We start from the raw sequence: 23,975 nt of genomic DNA on the forward strand, positions 1-23,975 counted from the left end.
GTTTAAATTGCCTCAAAATCATGCTACGGTGGTGATAAATCGGAAACCAAAGTCTGGCCCGGGATAATTATCAGTAAAACCGGCGCTGTATAGAATGTGCAGTGGCCACGGCCATGAGAACAATGTTGGATAAAGTGACTCATGAGGATGGGTCCCTGAACTTTGGGTTGATTGGAAAGACCCAGGTCCAGATTTTCATGCCATTGGCTTGTCGCGTGATTCGAACTTCTGAAATTAGGTTTTTTGAGGGGGGTCTGCTAGTTCGGCGTGGGCGTCCAATAAACACCGCACCGTGAGAAAAAGTACTCCGGCACCAAAATCGATTGCAGCCCAATATGTTTTGATCGCACTTCTTCTTTGTACTCGAATAACAGAAACGGTAACAAACATCAACAAACAATTGCTGGGGTGTCTCCTGAATTTCACATCAATCTTTATGTCATTTGCGTCTCATGTTAAGAATTTATCCACGCCTGCGCTCTTGAACTGCCGGTTTCCTCTAATGTTTAATATTGTATGTTTGTTTGTTTGCTTTGTTTTGTTTGTTTTGTTTTGTTTGTTTGTGCGTGATTTCTACACTTGTTTGTTTGCTTTATGTGAGCATGACGTATCTATCAAATGTATTGGTTTCATATTGAAACATCATTCGGTAAGAATAGTGTATAATCTAAATATTACTAAAAAAGAAAAAGAAAAAGAAAAAGGAATAGCCAATTCCCTTGTCTGTGGCCATCATGTGACTAAGTTAAAGTCAAATCAAACTTCTGCCGTGTGTAGAACACTTGTAGTACGACTTTGTCGCCTTTTATACTTGTTTTTGATTCCAAGCTAACGCATAAAGAACGATAAGCAGCCTTCTTAGTCTAAATGATAAAAAAGGAAAAAAAAATGGACTAGCAACGATGCATACAATATTTTTTTAAACACAGGTCTGCACAACATGTATTGAATTCAAATCGAATGTCCACTATTCCCAGTAATTCGGCATCTTGCTTAGACCACTTTCGACACGAAAATTCTTGTGGGCTGAACGCTCCCGTTCTTTCATTCATACAAAGATAAACACGGTCGTAATTGCATATTTATCTACCGCAAGACGTGTAATTTCCTGTGCTGTTTTATATTCTGTCCTGCTCAAGGGAGCCCACATTCATGATTCTTCTCCACCCCTTCTTGTGACATCGTAAAGGGCAGCAGATTATTATGGTCGAAGAAGATTAATGTGACCAATCACAAGCAATCAACCCATTTGTCACACGGACAATCCATTATGACCCGATTAAAAGAGGCAATGGTATATTTAAACGCCCTGTAACAGACAATTTACATCCTACAGTAGACAATTATATGTTACATCTCATGAGATGAGATTCTGGTATGAAGCTTACAGTACTATCACCATCGTCCATTATTTAGACAAGAATAAAATCCTACAGATGCACATCGAACTCTATGAAAGTGAAATGCCGCGCGGTGTTTACGAACTTACAAAATGATATTGTGTAGATTGGTTTGTTGATGAAGAACGAATGAACACAATCTGTACGTGTTCGACCTCGCATTCGACGAGGTACAGTACATATATTTTGCGATATAGGAACAACTTCACGCAACAGTGTTCATGTGCAAACTGATTTTTGAGCTAGTCTCTTGAAATTACAGACGTGTACTTCTTGTCGACTATTCGTGATAAACCAGTTCGCCTGACAACACTCTGCGTGAAACTGTAGGCTGAAATATATTAATGCAAAGAGCGTTGCTCTCAGAAATGAATAAGCCATGATTAACAGATGTATAAACCGAGTTTTAAACGTGGTTGTGCTTGTAGCATGATGTATTCATATATACATTTTTGAGATTTTGATTTGCATGCAAATATGTTCTGTAAAAAAAAAAGAACTTTCCAAGCTGTGAGTTTTTGTTGTTATCGAAGGGATATGTTCCAAAATAAATACACTATGTTGTTGCGATGATAATGATGAAATCGAATACTTATCTGACTCTAATTCTACCAGTCTTAAGATTTAAGGGTGAAATATATGAAATTCACTTGTACATCTTCTTGCGCATTTTCTCTCGATCTTCCACTCTTTTCTTCAGTAAGTTACATGTTACCTCTCTTTCTACTTCCACTCCCTTTTTGCTTTCTCTCTTTCAAATTACATTGGTTTGTTTGTTTGCTTTTGTTTCTTGTTTGATTGTGAGCTCTGTGATTCATGTGTTGGTATGTTTCTCTATTCCAGGCAACTCTGGTTTCATATCAAGATATTGATTATAATATTAAGATATCAATTTCATTCTTTCACCATCTTCCACCTGTTCACAAGCACACAAATGCTCATTCATCATTGTCAGGACTATCTTCTCATCTTTCTTCGATTTTGTTGTTGTTGGTCACATAGGAAGGCAAAACTTGTGTAACTTGGAGCTTAATTTTCTGATGTATCAGTAAGGACATATAGAGAAACAGAAAGAGAGCCAGAGAGACAGCAAGAGAAAGAGAGAGAGGGGGAAAGAGAGAGAGAGAGAAAAAAGGAGGAACAACTCATCTTTACCACAGGTAGAAAAAGCATCGAAAAAATTACCTTCTAAGTTCATGTACTTAACAGAATTGTTCCGCCCACATACGGTGGCATATGAAATCAAATCTATTTTGTTGATGAGGATGTAAGCTTGACTAGTTATGTATGCTGTGAAAACCAAGACGTTACATAGAAAACAAAATTGTGAAATATTTTATAAAGGAAATTGTCTCCTGAACAAAGCAAGGTACTCTCAATCTCTTCATGCATGCAAACAATCAGGTGACCAGTCAGCTGACCAATCAAGGTGACTAATCAACTGACCTCATTTCATCACTACACCAACACTTCAAGAGGCACAGGTACAATGGCTTTCAATTGACAATTCTGTACACAGTTTACTTGACACTTTTTTTCTCTTTCTCTTGTGACCCACAGGTTATATAAACCCTTTCTTGTGAATGCACTGTACACAGTTTTACACAGTATACACACGGATGGATGGGTGCATTGCCAACATCAATATGATATACATCATAATATATATATATATCGGTATGTACACAAACACATTAGTACCAATTCCTGATCAAAGTACATAAGGCTTTATATACATCAATAATGATATTACAGTTAAATGGAATACACATGCATGTCTATAGCACTTTGTCGACCGACTCATGGTACAGGTGTGGGGATACCAGTTAGAAACCCCCTCCCCATCCCCCCCCCAAAGCACTTAGTAGTTAAGATCAAAGGTTACAGGTGCTCACATGAGCTTGTTACCTACTTCATGTCCCTACAAAAATGAAAACATACCTTGGTCATTTGTTTGTTCTTTTGTTTTAAGTTTTTCAGGCAGCTTCTTTTCTTGAGTCTGTTTGAATGGTGAAGTAGCTTTAAGATTCCTTCTACAGTGCCCTTGTTAGTGCTCTCATATAAAAAAGTTAACAATTTTCTGTCCCTTACACAACAACATCAAAAAGAACAAAAGGCATGTTAAAAGTAGCCCAATATCTCAAACTCTGAGCAAAATTAACAGGAAGATTCCAGAAAAAAAAAAGACCAAACAACTTAGCATGGTGACATGAAAATTTGAAACCAGAGGGAAAAGTGGAATGCAAATATATCTTTAGGGAAGTCTCAATAAAGAATCCATGTCAACATAATTAAAGATGTCATCATTATCCAGCTAAAACAAAACCCCAAACTTTCCTTTTATTCGAAAATGAATGAAGAAATTGGTATCACACATTGGCTGCAAACATACCAATTGTTCACACGTATGCTAAAGGGTTTTTTCCATCAAATGTGCTCACATCTGCTCATTGAAGAAACAGAACACACGGTGCCTGTGAATTCAAGCGTCTATGCAGTTTCTACAGCCTTCTGGGCGGGTGGGGTGGGGCGGGTCGCAATGGGTGGGATGGGTCGTTGAGGGGTAAGGGGCGGAGCAGGGGTCCCTTGGTGTTGATGATGTCGGAGACCGCCAGCTGGGCCTCCCGCACGTCCACTTGGTTGACCGGCTCTCAGGGAGCGGAGCTTGGCCGAGGTGATGGAGTCGTAGGTAGCGGACCTGGGGCTTGGGACCTCGCTTGATGCGGTTCCCCTCTTTGACGACCACACCCGGTGACAGCTCCATCGACTCAATCTGGGGCGGTGATTAAAGAGAGAAAAGACGAAAAATGATGGTGATGATGAGTTACATAACTGAGAATACGGACAAGTACATTTATGCTGTAACAGGACATGTGGCCAAAGTGGCTTTGACAGAGAAGAATGGAAACAAACAAAAAGTCAGCTTTTCATCCACATCCTAATTGACTCGCCCCCAAAGAGTTTTGATCTTTAAACCACTCACACCTCATTTCAAGGATTATTTTATGACATAAAGCTAGAATTCAGATGAACATAGTGCATCTGGTGAAACAAAACCAAGGCTACTACATTTTTCTTTGTTTTCTTTTGCTTGTTTGTTATTCTGGTTGCTTCCAGCTGTGTTTCACGTATAGAGTACTTGCATCTAACCAAACTTATGCTAGCAAGACAAAGATGATGTCCAGTGATTATTAACTCGCGAGAATGGAGTTGGTCTAAATAATAATACAAACATACATTATAGAGCACAGCAGTGGGCACATTGACGAGGACAAATGCCAGAATATTGAAGTCTGTATAATTTAATCATGTTTCGTGGGAAAAACACAGCTGCTTCCTGACAGATATTCACTGCATTGGCAGGACACCCACTCACAAGAAACTAACTGCACTGAGAATGCTGATGAGAGCAGAGTGAAAAACAGATGATTGCACAACTTTGCCCATGGTTTGTCTGCAATGGACCCATTACAAACTGAAATGAGGAAAACACACACCTACACTATATCTATCTTTCCATCTACCTATCTACCTGCCTTTCCCTCTCCACATATATGTACACAGATAACATTACACTGGTGATAGGCTACCATCAAGAAAAAACTTTCAGCAAAGAAACATCCAGTCACATACACACACACAAACACACGCACACACACACAATCTCAAGGTCAAACTGGTTAGGTTAGCAGTTTGTTGGCTTTGTGCGCTAGATGTCCCTGGTTCAAGCCCTAGAGTGAGACCAACACAGCCACTGGCCACAAGCGTTAACAAACCGTGTCCCATCAGTTTCCAATCAAAACTCCTGCATACCCAACTTCTCTTCATTGCTAAGTAGCCTGGCCACAAGGTCTGTTTAACATCTTTTCTCGTAAAATGATTTAGAGATTCCTGGACACCTCAGATTTGCCTCAGCCTGCAAATGTACCTTTGCTGCCCACAACAAATATTCAGCAAATCCAAATGACCGACTGTCCATTTTTGTGAGGGTTAATTTGCTTAGTGTATGTAAAAGTTGGGGTATGCACAGAAAAAGATCATATAAGAAGAGCAATACTTCTGCAACATCCACTTCTTTGGTGCCACTTGAAGCTACTGAAAATTTGCCCCCCCCCCCCAACTACAGTCACCCCAGAATATTGATAACTATCTTGTATTCTCGACATAAAGGGTTACTTGCACATCACAGCAATTAGGCTCTAGCAGTTCTCCAGCTAGTCACTGGTATACAACCAGCATCTGCAGAGTATCCAACTAATATTCCCCTTACTAAGCATTCTAACTGGCTGCCATTTTTCTGGTGTGCCAATGCCAAAACAAACGACATCAAGCGCAACTCCCTGCTCAATTGCCATTTTATTCACTTTGGATGGAGAAGAAGCGTTGGTGATAGGACATCTTGCTTAAGGACACAAGAATGTGAAAACATAGACAAGTTGTCTCTTGGAACCAATAGAATATGTAGACAGTAAGTATTTCCTCTACCTAACTACCCACACAAGGAAAAAGGGCAATGATGCAGAACCCTCTTGGTTTGACCCTGGTGACTAGCAATAGTCAGCAAAATTAATAGTATCAAGCGGGCACATAGTGCCATATGAGAAGGTTTCCTACACTACCAGAAATGGCTCAAATTGTATCTCTCTGTGGAAGTGACTGGAATGATCTTCGAAGACAGTTGCACAGAATCCTATATTTTCAGGCCTGCTGATAGTTGTAGTCCTTTGGAGAGCATGTGGGGGGGGGGGGGGGGGGGGTAAACAGGGAGATGTCCTTGAACAGCACAAATTAAAAATATCACTAAAGATGATCAGCTGACCAGCTGGCTATCTGAAGTACACTGACTCCAACACATCCCTTCAGACTTCATTTAACAGGGATGCACTAGTAGTGGCTTGCCTTCAAACATATCCAAACATTCAACACACAATCTTGTTGTATACAACTCACAGTATAGAATGAGAACATCATTACTGTACATCTGAATGGCAGTGGCTGTCCTTGGCTAGTGCAAGAGTCCAAATTTCAACCCAATTTCAGCTGCAGAGGGCATTAACTAGGAGAACAGCATTTGCAAATGTTATCAGCTCACACCAAGGATGGATTTGGTGGCAACTGATGAAATATTTCCTGGATTTCGTATTAGTCTCTTTCCTCATTTGTGTTGTTTCCCCAGTAAGTTCCACACAGAAATACTAAATTTTTCATATTTGATGTACACATCTGGAAACCTGGACATTAATCACACAATGAGCACATACTCTAAAACATGATATATTCGCGGCATGAAATTTTCGCGAATTGGAGCCGACAGCCTTTTTCATGGCATGAAATTTTCGCGAAATGCTTCTGGCATTCAATGTATGTAGTGTAGACAAAAGCTTTCGTGTGCATTTTAATTTCGTGAATTTTGGCGCTCGCGAAATTCGCGAAATTAAAATGCACGCGAAAATTCCTCGTTTTACAGTACATTGTATCACATGGAAAGTTGTGCCACACTGATATACATGATACTGTTTGGAGGTATGAACAATCAGTCAGCTTCTATGATGGCTGGTCATCTTCTACAAAAGACTCCCTCATTCCATAATAAATAATGTTCATTAAATGCAGGTTGCTATCTTGAGTACAGGCCTTAATGCATGGATCACTAATGGGACATTCAGGGGATGTAATCACTTTGTCTGACTGCAAAAACAGGATGGCACTAAAGATCTGATCGAACAAATTCCGCCTGTGTATTCCATTATAAAAAGCAATCAACAGGTTTGTGATCTGGAGGGACTTGCAGGGCCTTAGCAACAGTGACTGTTGCCTCTAGGAACACACGCCTCCCTTTTCCATCCATTTGAGGTGGCAGATGGGACAAACATCACAAACTATTCAAGTTCCCTCCCGCTCTGAGCAGATGTACGTTGGGCTCTGATTTGCCACACGTTGAAAAGTGACTGTGATTGGCAACTTCACCCGTCAAACCCCATTGCTACCAAACCAGGATGCACATGGCTGATTCATCAAAGGGATCACGGCAAGACACATTAAAGGACAACATCTGCGTGTCCTGCCCCATAATCACGCAGGATTTAGAACACGGATGTAAACAGAGCACAGTCATTCACGCTTTAGGCCTTCTTTACGTTCATGAATAACATAACTTGAACACTAAACCTCTGTCAATACGATCGTCGGTTACACAACTGTCGGGTAAGATAAATCTTGCAGCTGTGGGTGGATAAGAAGTTTTGATACATAACAGATCGAGTGAAGTGCTTGGTACTGTAGTACAAAGCTGGAAGACTCTGCCCTGGATTGCTGATTGTTGAAAATGCCAGTGAATTGTTATGAAGAAGAAACCATATCAATTGGGGAGTTACTGTTTTTGTTGTTGCTGTTGTTGTTGAAAATCTTAATACAAATCTTGTATGGCATCTTGTGTCCTTTCGACTCGGATGGCATATGAACCATTTCTTTTTTTTTTTTAATCTTGTGAAGACAAGCAAGGCTTTGAAAAACATTCTTTCTTATGGTTTCCTTAACTGCAGAGGAAGTGAGAGTTTGCATGGGGTGGAGGTTTGAAACATGCACAGCTGAATGTTCTTTAAAAGGCAAGTTCTTTAATCTCACAATGTTCCATTTTAGGTCGTGATCACATGTATAAGCATGAGATATATTCATAAACACACAAACACACACACACACACACAAAAAAAAAACCCAAACAAAACAAAGAATATGAAACACCTTGTTTGGACCGATATGATTAATGGTGATCTCATTCAAAAGTCTATGGAATTTGAGAGAAACTTAAGTTTTTCATTCACAAACTAGAAGCAAGATGGGAAAGTATATGTATGGCCACTCTATCTTCCTGTATGTGTGTGTGTGTGGGGGGGGGGGGGGGGAGGGCAGAAGCAAAGGCGAACATTTAAAAAGTACAGAAGTGATGACATCACAGTCTTTTGTTATAGCTTGAGTTGGAACCAGGTGATTACACAAACACTTGGGCCATGTGAGGTTGTTTAGACTCAGTTTCCACAGCGATGAATGGCTATGACATCACACCTCGGTACTCTATAGCCCTGTGATACATGATGCAACCATCTCATTGATTTAACGACCATCTCTTGCACAACATGTATTGCTCCTGGCTACAAAGGGTGGAGATCTTCAATTAGTATGGTTGTGATAAGAAGTACTGGGCTGCAAACTGAACTTCATGGCACAGGAAGAACAGGCGATGGGACGAAACCAGGGTGCAGGAAACCGTTAAAGATTTTACACCTCGGCCGCGGTCGGCAGTACCGGCTCACACGCCGACAATCTCAAGATTTATTTGTTGTCGCGGTTTCATTATCATTCCAATGTTACCGTGCCAACATTCTGTGATGTTCAATACCTCTTCCACATTATTGGGTGATTGTACCAGCTACATGACCAAATTTGGTTATGGAGAGTGGAGTGTGGTGTACACTGTGTTTATATTACAAACAGGAATGAAGAAAACATGTTAGTGTTCAAAAAGTGGCCCCGCCTACTATCCAACATCCTTACCATTTACACTTAAAGGTATTGTTTACCACTGGGAGCAGTGATTTTAAAAATGTTTGAGTTATCACATTTGATGCGTATGTGTAGGTCAGTTGTATCACAAAACATCCTACCATATAAACATTTTGCAATAAAGCCTAAAATTTAAGAAGATATCACTATTTTTCTCCATAAACAATAACTGTAGATGGTTTATCTAGAAACAATTGTATCATACCTACTATTCACATTTTGTATATATTCAACAAAACTCAATGTTGATTATACTGATTAAAGATTTTACATCGGTCGTTTCTATCCCTAACTCACATTTTAGAACTATTTTGAAACACTAAAGCTGGGTTTTTGTTTCATCTGCAAATGGTAAATTATGTCTTTAAGTCTCTTGCACCAGTTGTGCATTCAGAAAAATAAATGCAATTTCTTTACAGCTGCCATAAAGGAAGATCAGTGAATATCTATTAACATCTTATTTTAGAGGACATTCACGGATAAGTCCTATCGTCTTTCTCCACCTGGGGTTTAAGAATCCCATGCTTCTCTGTTTTTTGTGATAAATTTACTGTTTGTGAGTTGTTGTTTGCTTTCATGCCTAACATACTACCTATATATTACATTACCGGTCATGTACAATTTTTGCAGACAAACAGCTATATGATACAACTTTACTAAACATACATAACATACACTACACACGATGCAAGGTAGCAAGATTTCCTTTCATTACTTTTTCCTTTCCATCTTATCTTTCCTTGAAGAGGATGTCCCGAGCTAAATCTGATAACACATTTTCTTAGATTGGGCAAGGAGAGGAAGTACCGTACTACCGGAGCTGAAAGGCATATTTCAACTCCAGGATGCAGCCTGCTGCAAACGGTGGAAATCCGTGTAAAAACGTAAAGCCTGAAGTTCATGTTTTTCATACTGGGGGAAAAAAAAGGGAATGGTGATGTAACGCCTGTTTATAGCGCCGGTGCTATTATCGCATTCTGCCACAGCTGTGTCTCAGCTGTTCAATCACCACTGGGCCAAAGTTCAGCAGACATATAAATCAATGTGTTGATCACGTGCTTAGAGTAAGCTGCAATGGAACTCTCCAGAAACTGGTGAAATCTCCTCACATTTCAGTTAGAAAGTCACTGAGCGTCTTGAATCAAGTCCCCTTGTAGTAGTGAAAAGCATTCAAGTTTAGAGACATAAACAGTATATGAACCCCCTCCCCCCCCCCCCAAAAAAAAATGCCTTTCATTTCATGACTTTATTCATAAAAATGAATTTAACTGGAAGAGTACCCACTCAGAAAATGGGAAATGGGGCCTATTTCTTTGGGGGGGGGGGGGGGGGGGGGGTCGGGGGTATTAACAGGTGGCAATCTAAACTTGTGATTGATATTTGATGCTACACAAAAACAGGTAATGAAAATGACTTATTACTAGGAAGCGTGTCATTTTCATGGTTCAGGCTATTGTTCTGTGTCCTTCACTAAATTTGGTCTTTTTCCGATAGGAGCAAATATTGTTTATTTTCAGAGCTCTTACTTGCAATACATCTACTCTAATATCAAACAGGTAAATTGCTATTTCCACCCCCCCCCCTGTTAAGGGATTTGCTTTCAGAGCTTCTTGTATAATAAATGTACTTACAGTCAGTCTCAACAACAACAACAACAAAATCCAGCAAAACAAACTGACAACTCAGAAATGTGTCACCGCAGTGGCACTGCATGGTGGAGGTATGTTAATCTTTTTTTCTTAATATCCTTTTAGTTTTATCATTCATTTTTATTTTTTTATGTTTCTAGGACATGGTAAATCTTCTAACTGGCCAATCACCTATGACCTTGCCTTAAGAGGTCTTGTTTTTATTGATAAATAGGAATTAACTGAAAAATAAACTGTGCAGATAAAGGAAAGAAGAGCACGTTTTGAGAGCAGTTTATGATTTATCCCGCTCCCTCTCTTTCCCCTTTAGCACCACTGCTTGTGAGCAGGAAATGCACAGCTTTTTTTATATATAGTTTCAATGTGTATGTGTGTTTCCCCATATGGTCATGTGAACCATTTCCGACCGCGGAATCATGGAAACTCGCAGAATTATCTCTGGCCTCATTTCCCTTGTACCATTTGTACACCAATGCCCATCTAAATTACTATGTATCTAGTCATAGACATGGCATGTAAGAGTAACGCTATTTTGCTAAATTATGTAGATCAGTAGTTGCGATCTTACAAATTTCATTTGTACATAGGAGACAAATTGAAGAAAACTCATACCCAATATCTTTACCCCTCTGCATAATAATCTCTTGCTTTCAAGAGTAACACATGCCCACAAGATTGATGGTTCATAGCAGGGAATAAAACTCTGATTTATCTGTTCATGATGATGATAATGAAAAGTATTGACAAAAGTTCATCATGTCAATGTAGAGAATGTAAAGAGGAAGCAAATCATCTGAAATATACATAAACCCTAAACATCCCCATGTCTTCAGTCCAAGATCATTGGGAAAATCTTGACATGTACAAATATATGAATTCAGTGTACGTAACATACATTTTGTCATGCATGCCTGGGAGAGAGAATCTGAAATATTGACAGAAAATACATTGTAATACCAACTGGAAGTAAATACAAAGAAGACTGCAACCTTTCAACTTTATGTTTCAATCGAGGCAGACAAAACTTATTTTGCCCACTTCGATGTGAAATCCCTATTTGCACATGTAAATTAAATAGATTTTTGAATGAGTAGAGGGTAGCATATTGTCGCTGGGACGACAAGACCTCGTATCTACAAAATGTCAAATGTTCAGGAAAGCCAAAAAACATGGCAGCCGGAGCACTGTGGCGAATGGGATAGCCTTTCCTTTGACATGCTATGGTGGCTTCATTTTTTGAGTAAGACAGTTGGGATTTGGACAGGACATCACTTAACCCATTATTTGACCATTAATCCAAAAACATCATTTTCACCAAAATTGCAGATACAAGATCTTGTCACCCCGGCGACGATATAAGGGTGAGTTTTTCAACTCGGTGCTCACCAGTGGGGGTGGAAGTGGGGAGACGCCGCCGGGAAGAGTGGACTGCTGTAACCTCCTTGAACCCTGCGTGTGGTGGCTGCTGGCCAGGGTATTTACACTGGTGGCAGGCTTCACTGTACGCAGACCTGGCACACACACACACACATATACAAATGCACAAACAATACATGACAAAGTGGGCTAAAATTGTATTTGTAATAGGAATGGAAAGTACAGTACTGGCACCAATGGCATTAGTCTCCTAAAAATAGCTACATTTCGCATGCCACATACTACCTATAGCAGGAATTGCCACAATTGTGTTCAGATCAAATGATAATGCGAACGAAAGAAAAATTACACTTTAGTGCATCCTAATAAGCCACACGTAATCAATATATTCAATCTTCATATCTCATAGTTATTATTCCAATGTAGATACAAGTGTATTATTAAAGACAAAAAGATGATACACCACAGTTAAGCTGTGTGGTAATAATAAAGACACGATGAGAAAGAAGAGCAAACTCTAACTGAATGCACATTGCAAAAAAGAAAGAAAACAATATTAATGACTTAGGGTTGAAAGGAACTGTATACAGATTTGCTGAATAAAACAGAATAAGAACAAATGTAAACAAAATGCTATTACAACAGGAAGACAATGAAACAATGAAACTGATATCCAAACTTGTGGAGAAACCCACAAGCCACATCTGGTGATTATGGCCCACTCACTATGTACAAGTCACCTTCCACTGAAAATGTTCCAAGAAATGAAAATGAAAATTCTTCATTAACCTAGACGGCAGCTTCAGCTGATGTTTTTATCCCCAATTGATATGCTAAGACATTCTTATAGTAAAGCCCACCGCACATTACATGACTTTGCCATGATTTACTGGTCATACGACCTTATGACCGGAAGTGTGACATCACCAGCCTTGCCAATTTCCAGTCGTGCGACTGGGTCTTAGTACCAGTCGTAGAGATTTGACATGTCAAATTTTTACAACCGGTTGTGGGCTTTCAACAGTCAATCAAAATACATTATAATGCAAGTGCATGCAGTGTGCACTTCGTGCGCTTCTACACCCTTTGGAATTTTGTACTGAAGCCAGAACGGTCGTAAGCCTAGCTGTGTAATCTGGTTGTATAGTGTGCAGTGTCGAGTCGTGCGACTGGTCGAATGGCCTGGCTTGCCCCTCTAGTCGTAGGACCAGTTTGATCAAGTACTGTGCCGTGGGGTTAAAGGGTGTGTACAGTTCCCGTTGAGGTGAAGATTTAGCTTTTAACGTTTTGTGAAATATGCAGAAACCACTCTATGAGATGTCAAAGAGCATGCAATTCTTAGGGGTGTCAAAAGTTTATTTGACAAAAATCAGTTTTGAAATGGCTGAGATATCCAAAAACAAGGTGAAATAAAGAGATCGTAATAAAAGGCGTGGCCTGTCGCCTTTTATTATTATCACTTTTTTCTGATATCTCAGCCAAATTTCATCAAATAAATGTTGAATCCTTCTTAAATCACATGTTCATTCATATCTCACAAGAGGTTTCTCATTCTCTCACTTAGGAATGTTCAAAACATGAATCCCCACCTCAACCAGTACTGTACATTCCCTTTAGGGTTACCACCTCTACCATGTCAGAATAATCCCCCTACCATTTTTGTTGGTGGTATCAGCCGTGTGGGCCCCGTGGTGGCTCTTGGTCATTGCCCTGACCTCTGCCTGCTGCCTGGCCATCGCCGCCTTCTGCTGTGAGATGTAGCGTCCGGTCCTCATGGCCACTAGGCGGGCGTGGGCTGCCTCGACAGCCGGGTCCACTATGGCAAACTGCGTCCGCACCCTGGGGCAAGACGAATACAACATAAGCAAACAAATGCATCTAATTATCAGAGAGTGGAATTGGCTAGGCGAATAATTTACTCCAGTAGAATGTTTCTAGACATTTGTGAGGATAGGACTTGAGCTTAGAACACAGTTCTACATATGTACATCAGTAACTGAATATTCAGAAAATTCCATCTATTACCCGGTGCTGTCTTCTACAACAAGTAACTCAACAAATAATGCTGTGATGATAAAATAAAAAAAATATGGTACTCCACATTGCATTACAGCATTTCATTTAGAATTTTGATTATACGTATGCTTTACTAATGTCATATTTTTATTAGATTGCATATTTGAGCTACAAATGAGTTAATAATATTCTGTACCTTTTCAAACAATTACTTTCTACTGTTGGACTTTAACTAATAAACAACACTATTCCTATGCTACAAGAATTTTAGCACCATCTGAAAGATGCTTTTAGTAGCACTTTTATTAGAAGATTTTGATAGCTTTGCACTACTACATAGAAAATTTTACCTGTGCGCAGGCAGCTTCTCTGGGTCGAGTTTTATAACCGAGATGACATTCCCTCTTTCATCATAGCTCACATCTTTGCTGCCGGGAGGTCTGCCAGCTTGAACCTGTAAGATAATAACTATTGGTTATCCTCTAACAAATAATATAAAAACAAGCACACCCTGTCCCTTGTTATCTGATCGAGGCACAAGTTGGCCAATACTGTTCGCTACATAAAGTGATGAAGCTGTCACTTGTCACTTGTTTCTTGAGAATGAGACGAGTATAGCATGTTATAAAGTGGAATCATACCGAAATCTATACCAGGCAGAGTTAAACATAACTGTTTTTGTTTTGGCATTTTTTTTTTCTCCTGCATGCACTCTGTAACAATCCTCCTGTACAAATCAAATCATGGGCACTGAAGAGACACACTGTGTGGTCTGCAAATCCTACAACTTGTAATATGCACCACCCATTAACCTCTTGAAGGCGAGCTGATTTTGCTATAACACATATTTCCCGACAACATGAGCCCGAGTATACTCGGGACTAGTCTTCAACAGGTTAACAAACATAGTTAAGTCACCAGAATTACATGAACAAAAAGCATAAGTAACAACTTTACCAAGTGAGTACATATATGTTCTCATAAATAGCAATTTTTTCTCATCCTTTCCATTTTTAACACAACATTTCACAGTGCTCCAGATATGCCTGGCAAATTAGACATGTTATGACAAACCAGAATTCAAAGGTATTTTTTGGAATAAGTGAACTTTGAGAGTACTATGTTGACACATGCTTGGAAATACCGGGGAAAAGGCCAAAAAGTACATAATTTCTTGCTGATTATGTATATCTGATGATGAAAAAAAAAATGCAGATATATAAAGAAGGATTCAGTATTTTGTTATGAATGAACAGGGGTGGGTAGATCCCTTTAAGTATTTTTGGTTACTTATCAATTTAGCATATCTTTTGTTTTGGCATGATTTTCAATTATCTAATTTCTGTTGTTCCTGTTTAATGCTCTCGCATTTATTGATGTATGATTTGTGTGGAAACTTAAAGGTCATGTTTACCTTTGGGAGCAGTGATTTAAAAAATGTTCAAGACATTACATTTGATGCATATGTGTAGGTCTGTTGTATCACAACATATCCTACCATATAAAATTTTTGCAATAAACCCTAAAATATAAGGAGATATCATTATTTTTCTCATTAAACCGTAACTGTAGATGGTTTAGTCTGGAAACGTTTTTATTGTAACTATTGTTCATATTTCGTGTATTTAACAATACTTCACATCGATTATATGGATCCAAATTTTTACAGTGGTTGTTTCTATCCCTAACTCACATTTTAAAGCACTAATGCTGGGTGTTTGTTTCTTCTGCAAATGGTAAATTATGCCTTTAATAAATGAAATGAAATGTATTTTTTTTAAATCTATTTATCTATTTTTTTTGGTTTAACTACACGGACCAGCTGAAGAACAGCTTTTGGGCGAAGCAGGTCCTGTGCTAAAATAAAACAAACTGAACTGAACTGAACTAAATATTGAGATATTCAATGCAGCTACAATCGCAATGACAATACTTACTCAATAAGACCTAACACAGCGATTTGAATACTGCCAACTATACCTTGAGTATTGAGTGGCATGATGACGGCATATGATCAAGAATGGAGTCCTTGACGACAGGCTTGGGCTCCTTGGCTTTTCTCTCTGCCTCCAGCAGTTCCCGCTCTGTCTCTTCCAGGGTTTTGTGCATGTCCCTGAGGCCCGCTGAGCGCACACGCCCCTTGTGGGGCTTGAACTTGGGCCTGTGGGGCTTGACCTGGCGCTTAGTCTCCTATTGTAAACAGACGTTGAAAGATACCAAGAAGTCAGTTGTGTATAGAATTTCATTGTGTTAAGCAACTATCTCACTTCACCATTGCTCACTGAAAATGTGTTTACCGAAATGCATAGGATAAAACTAGCAAAGCACCCTCTGCGAGTCCTGCCCTAGTAACGGGGCTACACTCTACAATGATGGGCCAAACAGACAGAAGGCAGACTCATTGTAACTCATCAATATAGAAATCCTAAACGACAGACTGTGTCTGAACTGGGTCTCATATATATATCATACTTTTGACAAGGGTGAAGCAGGGGGTGTTCAGAGAAGGAGTAGAATCTCTTCGCAATGTGTGCAAATTTATGTGTAGGTTCTCAAGCATGAGAATTGAATGCCTAGCATTTCGCTGGCTTTGCTGTTTCATACTCCACGCCGCTCTTCCATAGAGTTTGGATATAGAGCCCAAAGAAGAGGTTCTTGATTGAACAATTTTTCGGCTGTATTCCAGGGGAAATGGTGAAAATCCCATTTGGCTACTGCATGTTTCTGCACGTTTAGTAGCATTTTACACATTAAAGAAGTATGTTTTTTTGTTTTACTGATTTTTATTCATGTGTCTGTTCGCTGCACACTAAATAATTGCTACCAAAATTATCACGAGGGACAGTGAACAACTGCTCATTGGATTTCAGTTGTTGTGATGGAGGAGTGATGCATACTTAAACAGATGTGCTGTCTTTTGTCTGAGCAATTAATCAACACCTGTGATGGAGCGCATAACTCCTAAGCAGTGAGGAGCATGGGTACATAGGAGAGATTCTTGTTTCTTCTTCTCTATACTAACACCTCCCTGGGTGGAGGTTTGTTTTCATTGTTAGCAGGTAGATGACATTTAAAATACAAATAAACAGACAGACAAAGGAGAATTATAAAAAATTGTAGATTCAACAGATTATGCAAACATGATCTGTGTCAGTATGTGGCTGTACCTTTTCCTCCTTCTCAACAATAACATCCGCGGCAACCTCCTCTCCTTTGGCCTCAACCTGATCATCCTCAGGAGCAGCGGCCAACCTTTCAGATGGATCGATCATCTCGGCCTGCTCTGCCTCCTTCTCCTCCCCTTCCCTGTCTGCTGGTGCATCTTCTGCCTCCTCGGCCATTGCACCTTCTGCAGCTCCGTCATCGGCAACGTGCTCCTCTATTGGCTCGATGTCGGCATGGGACGCACACACAACGTCCTCCAGAATGGCGGGGTGAGGGATGGCGCTGACTTCGGTGATGTCTGTTGCCGGTTCGGAGAGTGGTGGTGAGGGAAGGGGTCTGTCCTGCTGTGGTACGGATCCCTGGGCCCACGCATCAGGCACACAGGGCATTGGTTCTGGAAACACAAAGATTGGTGAAATGCGACAATGCAAAAATAAGTTCATAATTAGCAATATATTTTTCCCTTGAATGGAGTGAACATTCCATTTACCAAGCATTAATCAATTGGAGTGGTACGCAATAATTTATTCAATATTTCAAAATAATTTCTGAAAGGACCCAAGTATGTCAAATATGGTAGGAAAGACGTCCTCCAGAGCTTAAGAAAATTGCATGCAATTATAAAATTCTCTTGTCATTTACAACTGCTTAACAGATCAACATAGGTTCTGAAAATTGTTCGGAAATTCCTATCCTGCTGCAGTCAGTAATAACATGCCTATTAGACAACTATAGGTGGTATGCAAAGACACTTTTCAAAGCTTTTTAAGTGTCTGATGCCTGTGAAAACATGTGATCCAATGAGCTTTTACAACATGTGCAGGTATCATTGCTGAGCATCCATTCTGTCACAAGACTACAAGGTGGATGCAGTAATTTTACTATAACAAGTTTTCAACTTGTATGTTTAAAGGAGAGCAATTATACTAATTTAGGCAGCTGCTCGCATCAGAAGTGGTTATAAGGGGCTACAAGGGGGATGGCTAGTAACTGATCAGTGGGAATCAGTGGGAATGCTGGGGGATGATTATTCCAATCCTCGTGGGATTCATTTAAGAGTACTATTATATATCTATTGTTGTGTGAAAATGATTTGCTTCAGAATGGTCTCATATTCGAGTAATGTGCAGTTTAATGTTTCCAGGTTAGCATGCCTGTACAGTGCGGGGCAATCGTTAACGGGCCATGAACGATAGCCCTGTCACTGTACAGGCATGCTGAACTGGAAACATTAAACTGCACATTACTCGAATATGAGACCATTCTGAAGCAAATCATTTTCACACAACAATAGATATACAATACTCTTAAATGAATCCCACAAGGATTGGAGCAATCATCCCCCAGCATTCCCACTGATTCCCACTGATTCCCACTGATCAGTTACAAGCCATCCCCTTTAATGGTATAGATGAAGAAATGAATTGAATCTCATACCATCTTCCTCAAGCCATGTAGAATCCTTCTCTGGAGACACCTCTCCTTCATCTCGTGCCAGGAACCTCCACTATATCACATAATAGACAAATTCAAAACACAACAAAATCATTCAGTTGGCTCTTGCTGTATGATTAACATTATCCAATGATACTGAAAAAACAAACAAACAGAAAACTAATTTCCTCACAAGCATGCTCAAATCATTCATCACAAGCACGACTGAATCATTCAAGTCCAGCAGCAAGCCGAGGGAAGTGATTCCCTTAGTGGCATGTGTTTGCAATAGGGTATTAAGGATGTTGTTTGCTATCAAGTGTGGCCTCCCTTATAGCTCTCCTAAATTAATGCGCAATCTGGAGAAATTTCTGCCCTTTATTACTGTAACATGGATATTTCAGAAATAAAAAAAAATCATCTGCAGAGTGTCTGACCTTTCTGTTAAAATGTAAGAAACATTTTGTCAAAAAAAAAAATCAGCATGATATCATATTTTGTACTGAAATGCATCTAATTTCTTTGATGACATAGAAAATCTAGCATTCATATCACGAACAGACGAGGGCAAAAAGTAATCTTTCCCCTAGAATTCATAATGGATAGGGAAGCCTTTTAATTCATTATTATTCTTATCAGTTATCCATTGTTGAAAAGGATGTATAAAACATGGTGTGCATTGTGTTTCTTCTTCTTTCTTTCTTTCTTTTTTTTAAAGGACAAGTTCACCTTCATAAACATAAGGATTGAGAGAATGTAGCAATATTAGTAGAACACATCATTTAAAGTTTGAGGAAAATCAGACAATCCGTTCAAAAGTTATGAATTTTTGAAGTTTTTGTGCAGTACCCGCTGGATGAGAAGACTACTGCAGTGTATGAATAACTTGCGTACAACGATATAAGGAAAATATAAAGAGAATTTCACAAAATTCCATCTTTTGAAAAAAGTTCACATTCCCCTGACTCGTTACCGACAAATGTTATGGGTAATATTATTCCCCCTGCCTTTAGAAAGAGGCAAGTCAAGTGCTCTTTTATTATGCGAAAAAAGTGAAAACATGTTGAATTTTCTTTTACATTTTCTTTATACTGTTGTAAGCATATGACTCACAAGCTGTAGTAGTCTCCTCATCCAGCGGTTCCAACACAAAAATTTAAAAAATTCATAACTTTTGCATCGATTGTCCAATTTTCCTCAAACTTTCACTGATGTGTTCTACTAATATTGTTGCATTTTCTCAATCCTTATGTTTATGAAGGTGATCTTGTCCTTTAAATTTTGGAGGGTAAGTACTATCTAAAACGGCACAATATAGACGAATCATTGTGTATCAAGTGATGCAACAATTTTTTCTAACAATGCACTACCTTATTGGTTTGCTTTTGCCTGCAGCTTGCAATGAATGAAGCTGTAAATCCTCCAAATCATGTGGCAATACAAAGGATAGTTAAGTTCTAGTGATACTCACCTCAATGATTTGCAGAATGGCATCCCTTGCCTGAGTGACTGTGTAAGGGTAGAGCTGTTTCTCGATGTAGTTGTTGTAAATGACGTTCAAGGCTGAATCGACAATATTGCCAACAATGTCTACAATGAAGTCCTCTCCATCTTCCTTGTCCAGCATGAAATTCCTGTATCAATCAAAATCAAGCCACTTGTGATATGTTTGCAGATATCATTTATGTTTATCCAAGCTGGACAAAACCAGACAAAACAAGATAACACTCATTTGCTGCAAAACTCACATGGTTCCCTTCTCTGCTATTTAAAAACAATAACAAAAACAAAAGAAAGACACATAACAAAACAAGTTTATGACATACTTTAAACTCAAGGATCATAGGCTTCAAATGTCATGTCATGACTAAAAATGTGTTTCTTGCTGTTAAGTTTTCTTTTTTTTGTTTAATTCTCACTAGTAGTACAACAAAAAAGAAAGAAAAAAGGAAAGAAAGAGACTCAGAAGTGTAATGAACACTTGACAGTGATTCAATAAGTAGAAGTAGTACACAACATCCACGCAAAAAAAAAAAAAATCAGCATTGCACCAGCAAAGCACACAAACCTATTTAAACGATATTACACATGTACATATTGTACATTGAGAAGAAAAACTGAAATAATTACATGATTTGCTTTTTGGATAGCAAAAAAATTAATCCCTTTACCCCCCCCCCCCCCCCAATAAAAACAAACTGCACACATAAAAGACATAAAACATACACTCAAAACAAAACAAAACAAAACAAAACAAAAATCCAAAACTAAGACAAAACAAAAATGAGACAGCCCAGAGAAGAAAGTATCATGTTTACCAATCATTTTCTGTGAATCTGCCCGGTATGACATCAGAGTTTACTGGTGGCACTGGCACAGACGTACTCCCTCCCCTGTCTTTGTCCTTATCCTTGGATTTGTCTGAACGCGACTTTGATACTGTGGCCCGCGACATGTCTGGGCTCTTCCTTTTCAATCAATGACTTGACAGCAATATTGGAGACGATGAATCCTCAGGGAAGACTGGTTTGGACTTGATTCATCTGTTGAGAGTAAGACAAACAATATATTGCAAAACTGGGATAGGTGTAAAACACTGTTCCAGAGTGGCCTCTGGTCAGAGTGTCATCTCTTATTATAAAGACTCATGATTCTATATTTCTTACCTGCTGAAATTAGAATAGAAACACCAGAATCTAGGTAGGGTTAATAGAAGTATGGTAGGTGTCCAACATGCCGTCGCTGTACATTGAAACCGACACCCCTTTATTTATAGCATTGCGCGTAAAGAACGAAAATGCATGCATGAGAGACTACAGACAGTATGTACCTGTAGTGGTTTTTTTATTCTTCACTAGGGATTTAAATATATCCAAATATTACTATAAAAAAAGAAAACGATAATAAAGAATAGCAACAGCAAAACAATGATACCATATATTATGAATAGAGCTTCTACACATTGGTATAGCATCATGTGCACTTCACACATATTGGCAATAGAGGGTAGGGGTATCGATTTCAAAGTATGGCGCAACCGACTGCGTCAAAATAACACCCCACGGCCATGCGTTTGAAGCTGTTTTCTTTGAACGTGTAGTAGACCCTCTACAGTGTATACATAGACTAGTAGGTGTCCAACACATTGACACTGTACATTGAAACCGACACCCCTCCATTTATCGCATTGCGTGTAAAGAACAACTTTCATGCATGAGACCACGCGCAGTGGTTTTGCATTTTTCACTGGGGATTTGATGTCAAAGTATTTTCTACTGAAAAAACGATAATAAACAAGATCAACAGCAAAACAATAATATTGTAGATTATAAATGGCACATAGGAAAAGCATTATGTGCATTTCACATGTATTGTCAATAGAGGGTAGGGGTGTTGGTTTTAAAATAGATCTAGGGTAACATCCACAGTATTTGGTCACTTAAGCTTTTTTGCAATATTTTTCAAACTAAAATAATACATACATCATATCTACAGCAATGTATGTGAAATATATCAAATTTCTTTAATCTCAACTTTCATTTTGTTAAATATCTCACAGAATTGCACAAAATCCCAAAATATTTCACCTTGAAAAGGCCCCAGAATACGGTCACCGCAACCAGTATTCGGTCACGCGATGTGCGCGTTCAAAGTCAATGTGTGTTCCAAGGCAGCTGAAAAATGCGCGCGCGTGCTACCTTGTTGGCGCAAAATTGCATCGGGGACGTTGCGGCGACTGTTGGTGACCGAATACTGGGGCCTCAGCACTTGCATTCAACCCTTGTACATTGAGACACTGTATCGGCACGTACGGAAATTTTGTTTTTCTTTTGCGTTTTTGAGGATACCATTACATTTCAAGCTTGCGATAAGCAAAAAATCCTGCGAGAGAACGGCGTATTTCTCGATTTTTAGCGCTTTTTCGGTGACCCGTACTCTTAAAACTGGGCCTTATCAGCACGCGCTTTTGGAAAGTAGTGCCGATTCTGCACTTTTGACGGTAAGATTTGGGATTTTGGATGGATTTTTGGAGGGGGCTATGGGAGTTTCCTGTTGTGAATGAGTGTGCAAGTATGTGAAATATGATGTGATTTGCATGTGTTGTGACAGTTGAACTTACTGGCTGGTGACTACTGATAAGTGACCGAATACTGGTGCCCTTACCCTAATCCAAAACAACAACCCACGCGCGCGTTCGAAGCAGTTATCTTTAGAGCGTGTACTGCGATCGCAAATAGCAATTTCAATGCACGCTTGTGAATTCAGAGTATTTTCTTCACATGTGAGTAAAATTTCAGGCAAATTGTGAGATATTTTAAGTAGGCCTATCTATTGATAGAAAAACATTAGGGTGTCGATGTGTTGGATACCCAACCATACTGTACCACCCCTGTAGCTCATATCGCATTCGCGCGCTTGTGAATAATTGGGCTATTTTTATCAACGTGTGACTAAAATTTCAGGCAAATTGTGTGAATTTTCTACTAAAGCCTAACAGTAACAAACCGTTAGTCAGGCTAGTGATAGAAAAACGTTAGGTCTACTAACCATGTTAGGCCGGTGTCAATGTTTGCATTTAACGTTAGAGTTTAGACACTCAACCATACTCATTGAAGTAGAATCTGCTAACATTAGATCTTTCTCTTTGGTCTTTCTTGAATTGGCTAATAGTAATACTATAGGCCTAAACAATCTAGCTACATTAATAACATAACAAATGACAGTCAATATGACAGCCAATCCAACACTGGCAACACTCCAGTCAACAAAGCTGTAACAAGTGTCTGTGCATTTTGAGTCGACCACTTCTTCAATGATTGAGTCACACTTAATAGAGTCTGGACTGTTGTTAAATCTACGTCAGTGTGGAACGAATAGGTTCTAAAGCCCCATGTGAACATTCAACAACAACAACAACAAAAAAAAATGCTTGCATGTCAGCATGATCAGAATATTCATCAGATGGATCCGGCATGAATTCTTTATTTCTTAATTTTTTAAGCTAAAATATTCAATACTTTATGTATTTCATCACCAAACTCACCAAATCAGTATGATCAATCAATGTGGATTCTGCGGTGATGACTACATTTTGAGAACGGCCGATAATGCTTTATGAAAATTAACGGAGTTCCTGTCCGAGTGAGCAGGCTCCCAGCTTGCTCACAAACGGGTGGGACTATGAGAAACAGCTACTACGACACCTCTCGTATTGAACAACACACAGTCTCATACATAATGCACACAAACGTTGACACGACTGTCAACCAACGTAGCGTAGTTGTCGAGGTTGCTAGGGAAATTTGGGCATGCTCAGTGACCTAAGGTCACCTCGTCCGGACTGCTGATTGGTTGATTACTGACGTAAAGCAAT

General features: G+C 39.3%; 1 pseudogene; it reads right to left on the bottom strand.

Moving 5' to 3' along the window:
- Positions 1-3,890: 3,890 nt before the first annotated feature.
- Positions 3,891-23,782, bottom strand: LOC139720569 (uncharacterized; annotated as a pseudogene).
- Positions 23,783-23,975: the final 193 nt, after the last annotated feature.

This window comes from Diadema antillarum, unplaced genomic scaffold (genome assembly GCF_040938485.1).
Source record: "Diadema antillarum isolate AM-2024a unplaced genomic scaffold, OU_Dant_1.0 scf00000129, whole genome shotgun sequence".
Taxonomy (NCBI): domain Eukaryota; kingdom Metazoa; phylum Echinodermata; class Echinoidea; order Diadematoida; family Diadematidae; genus Diadema; species Diadema antillarum.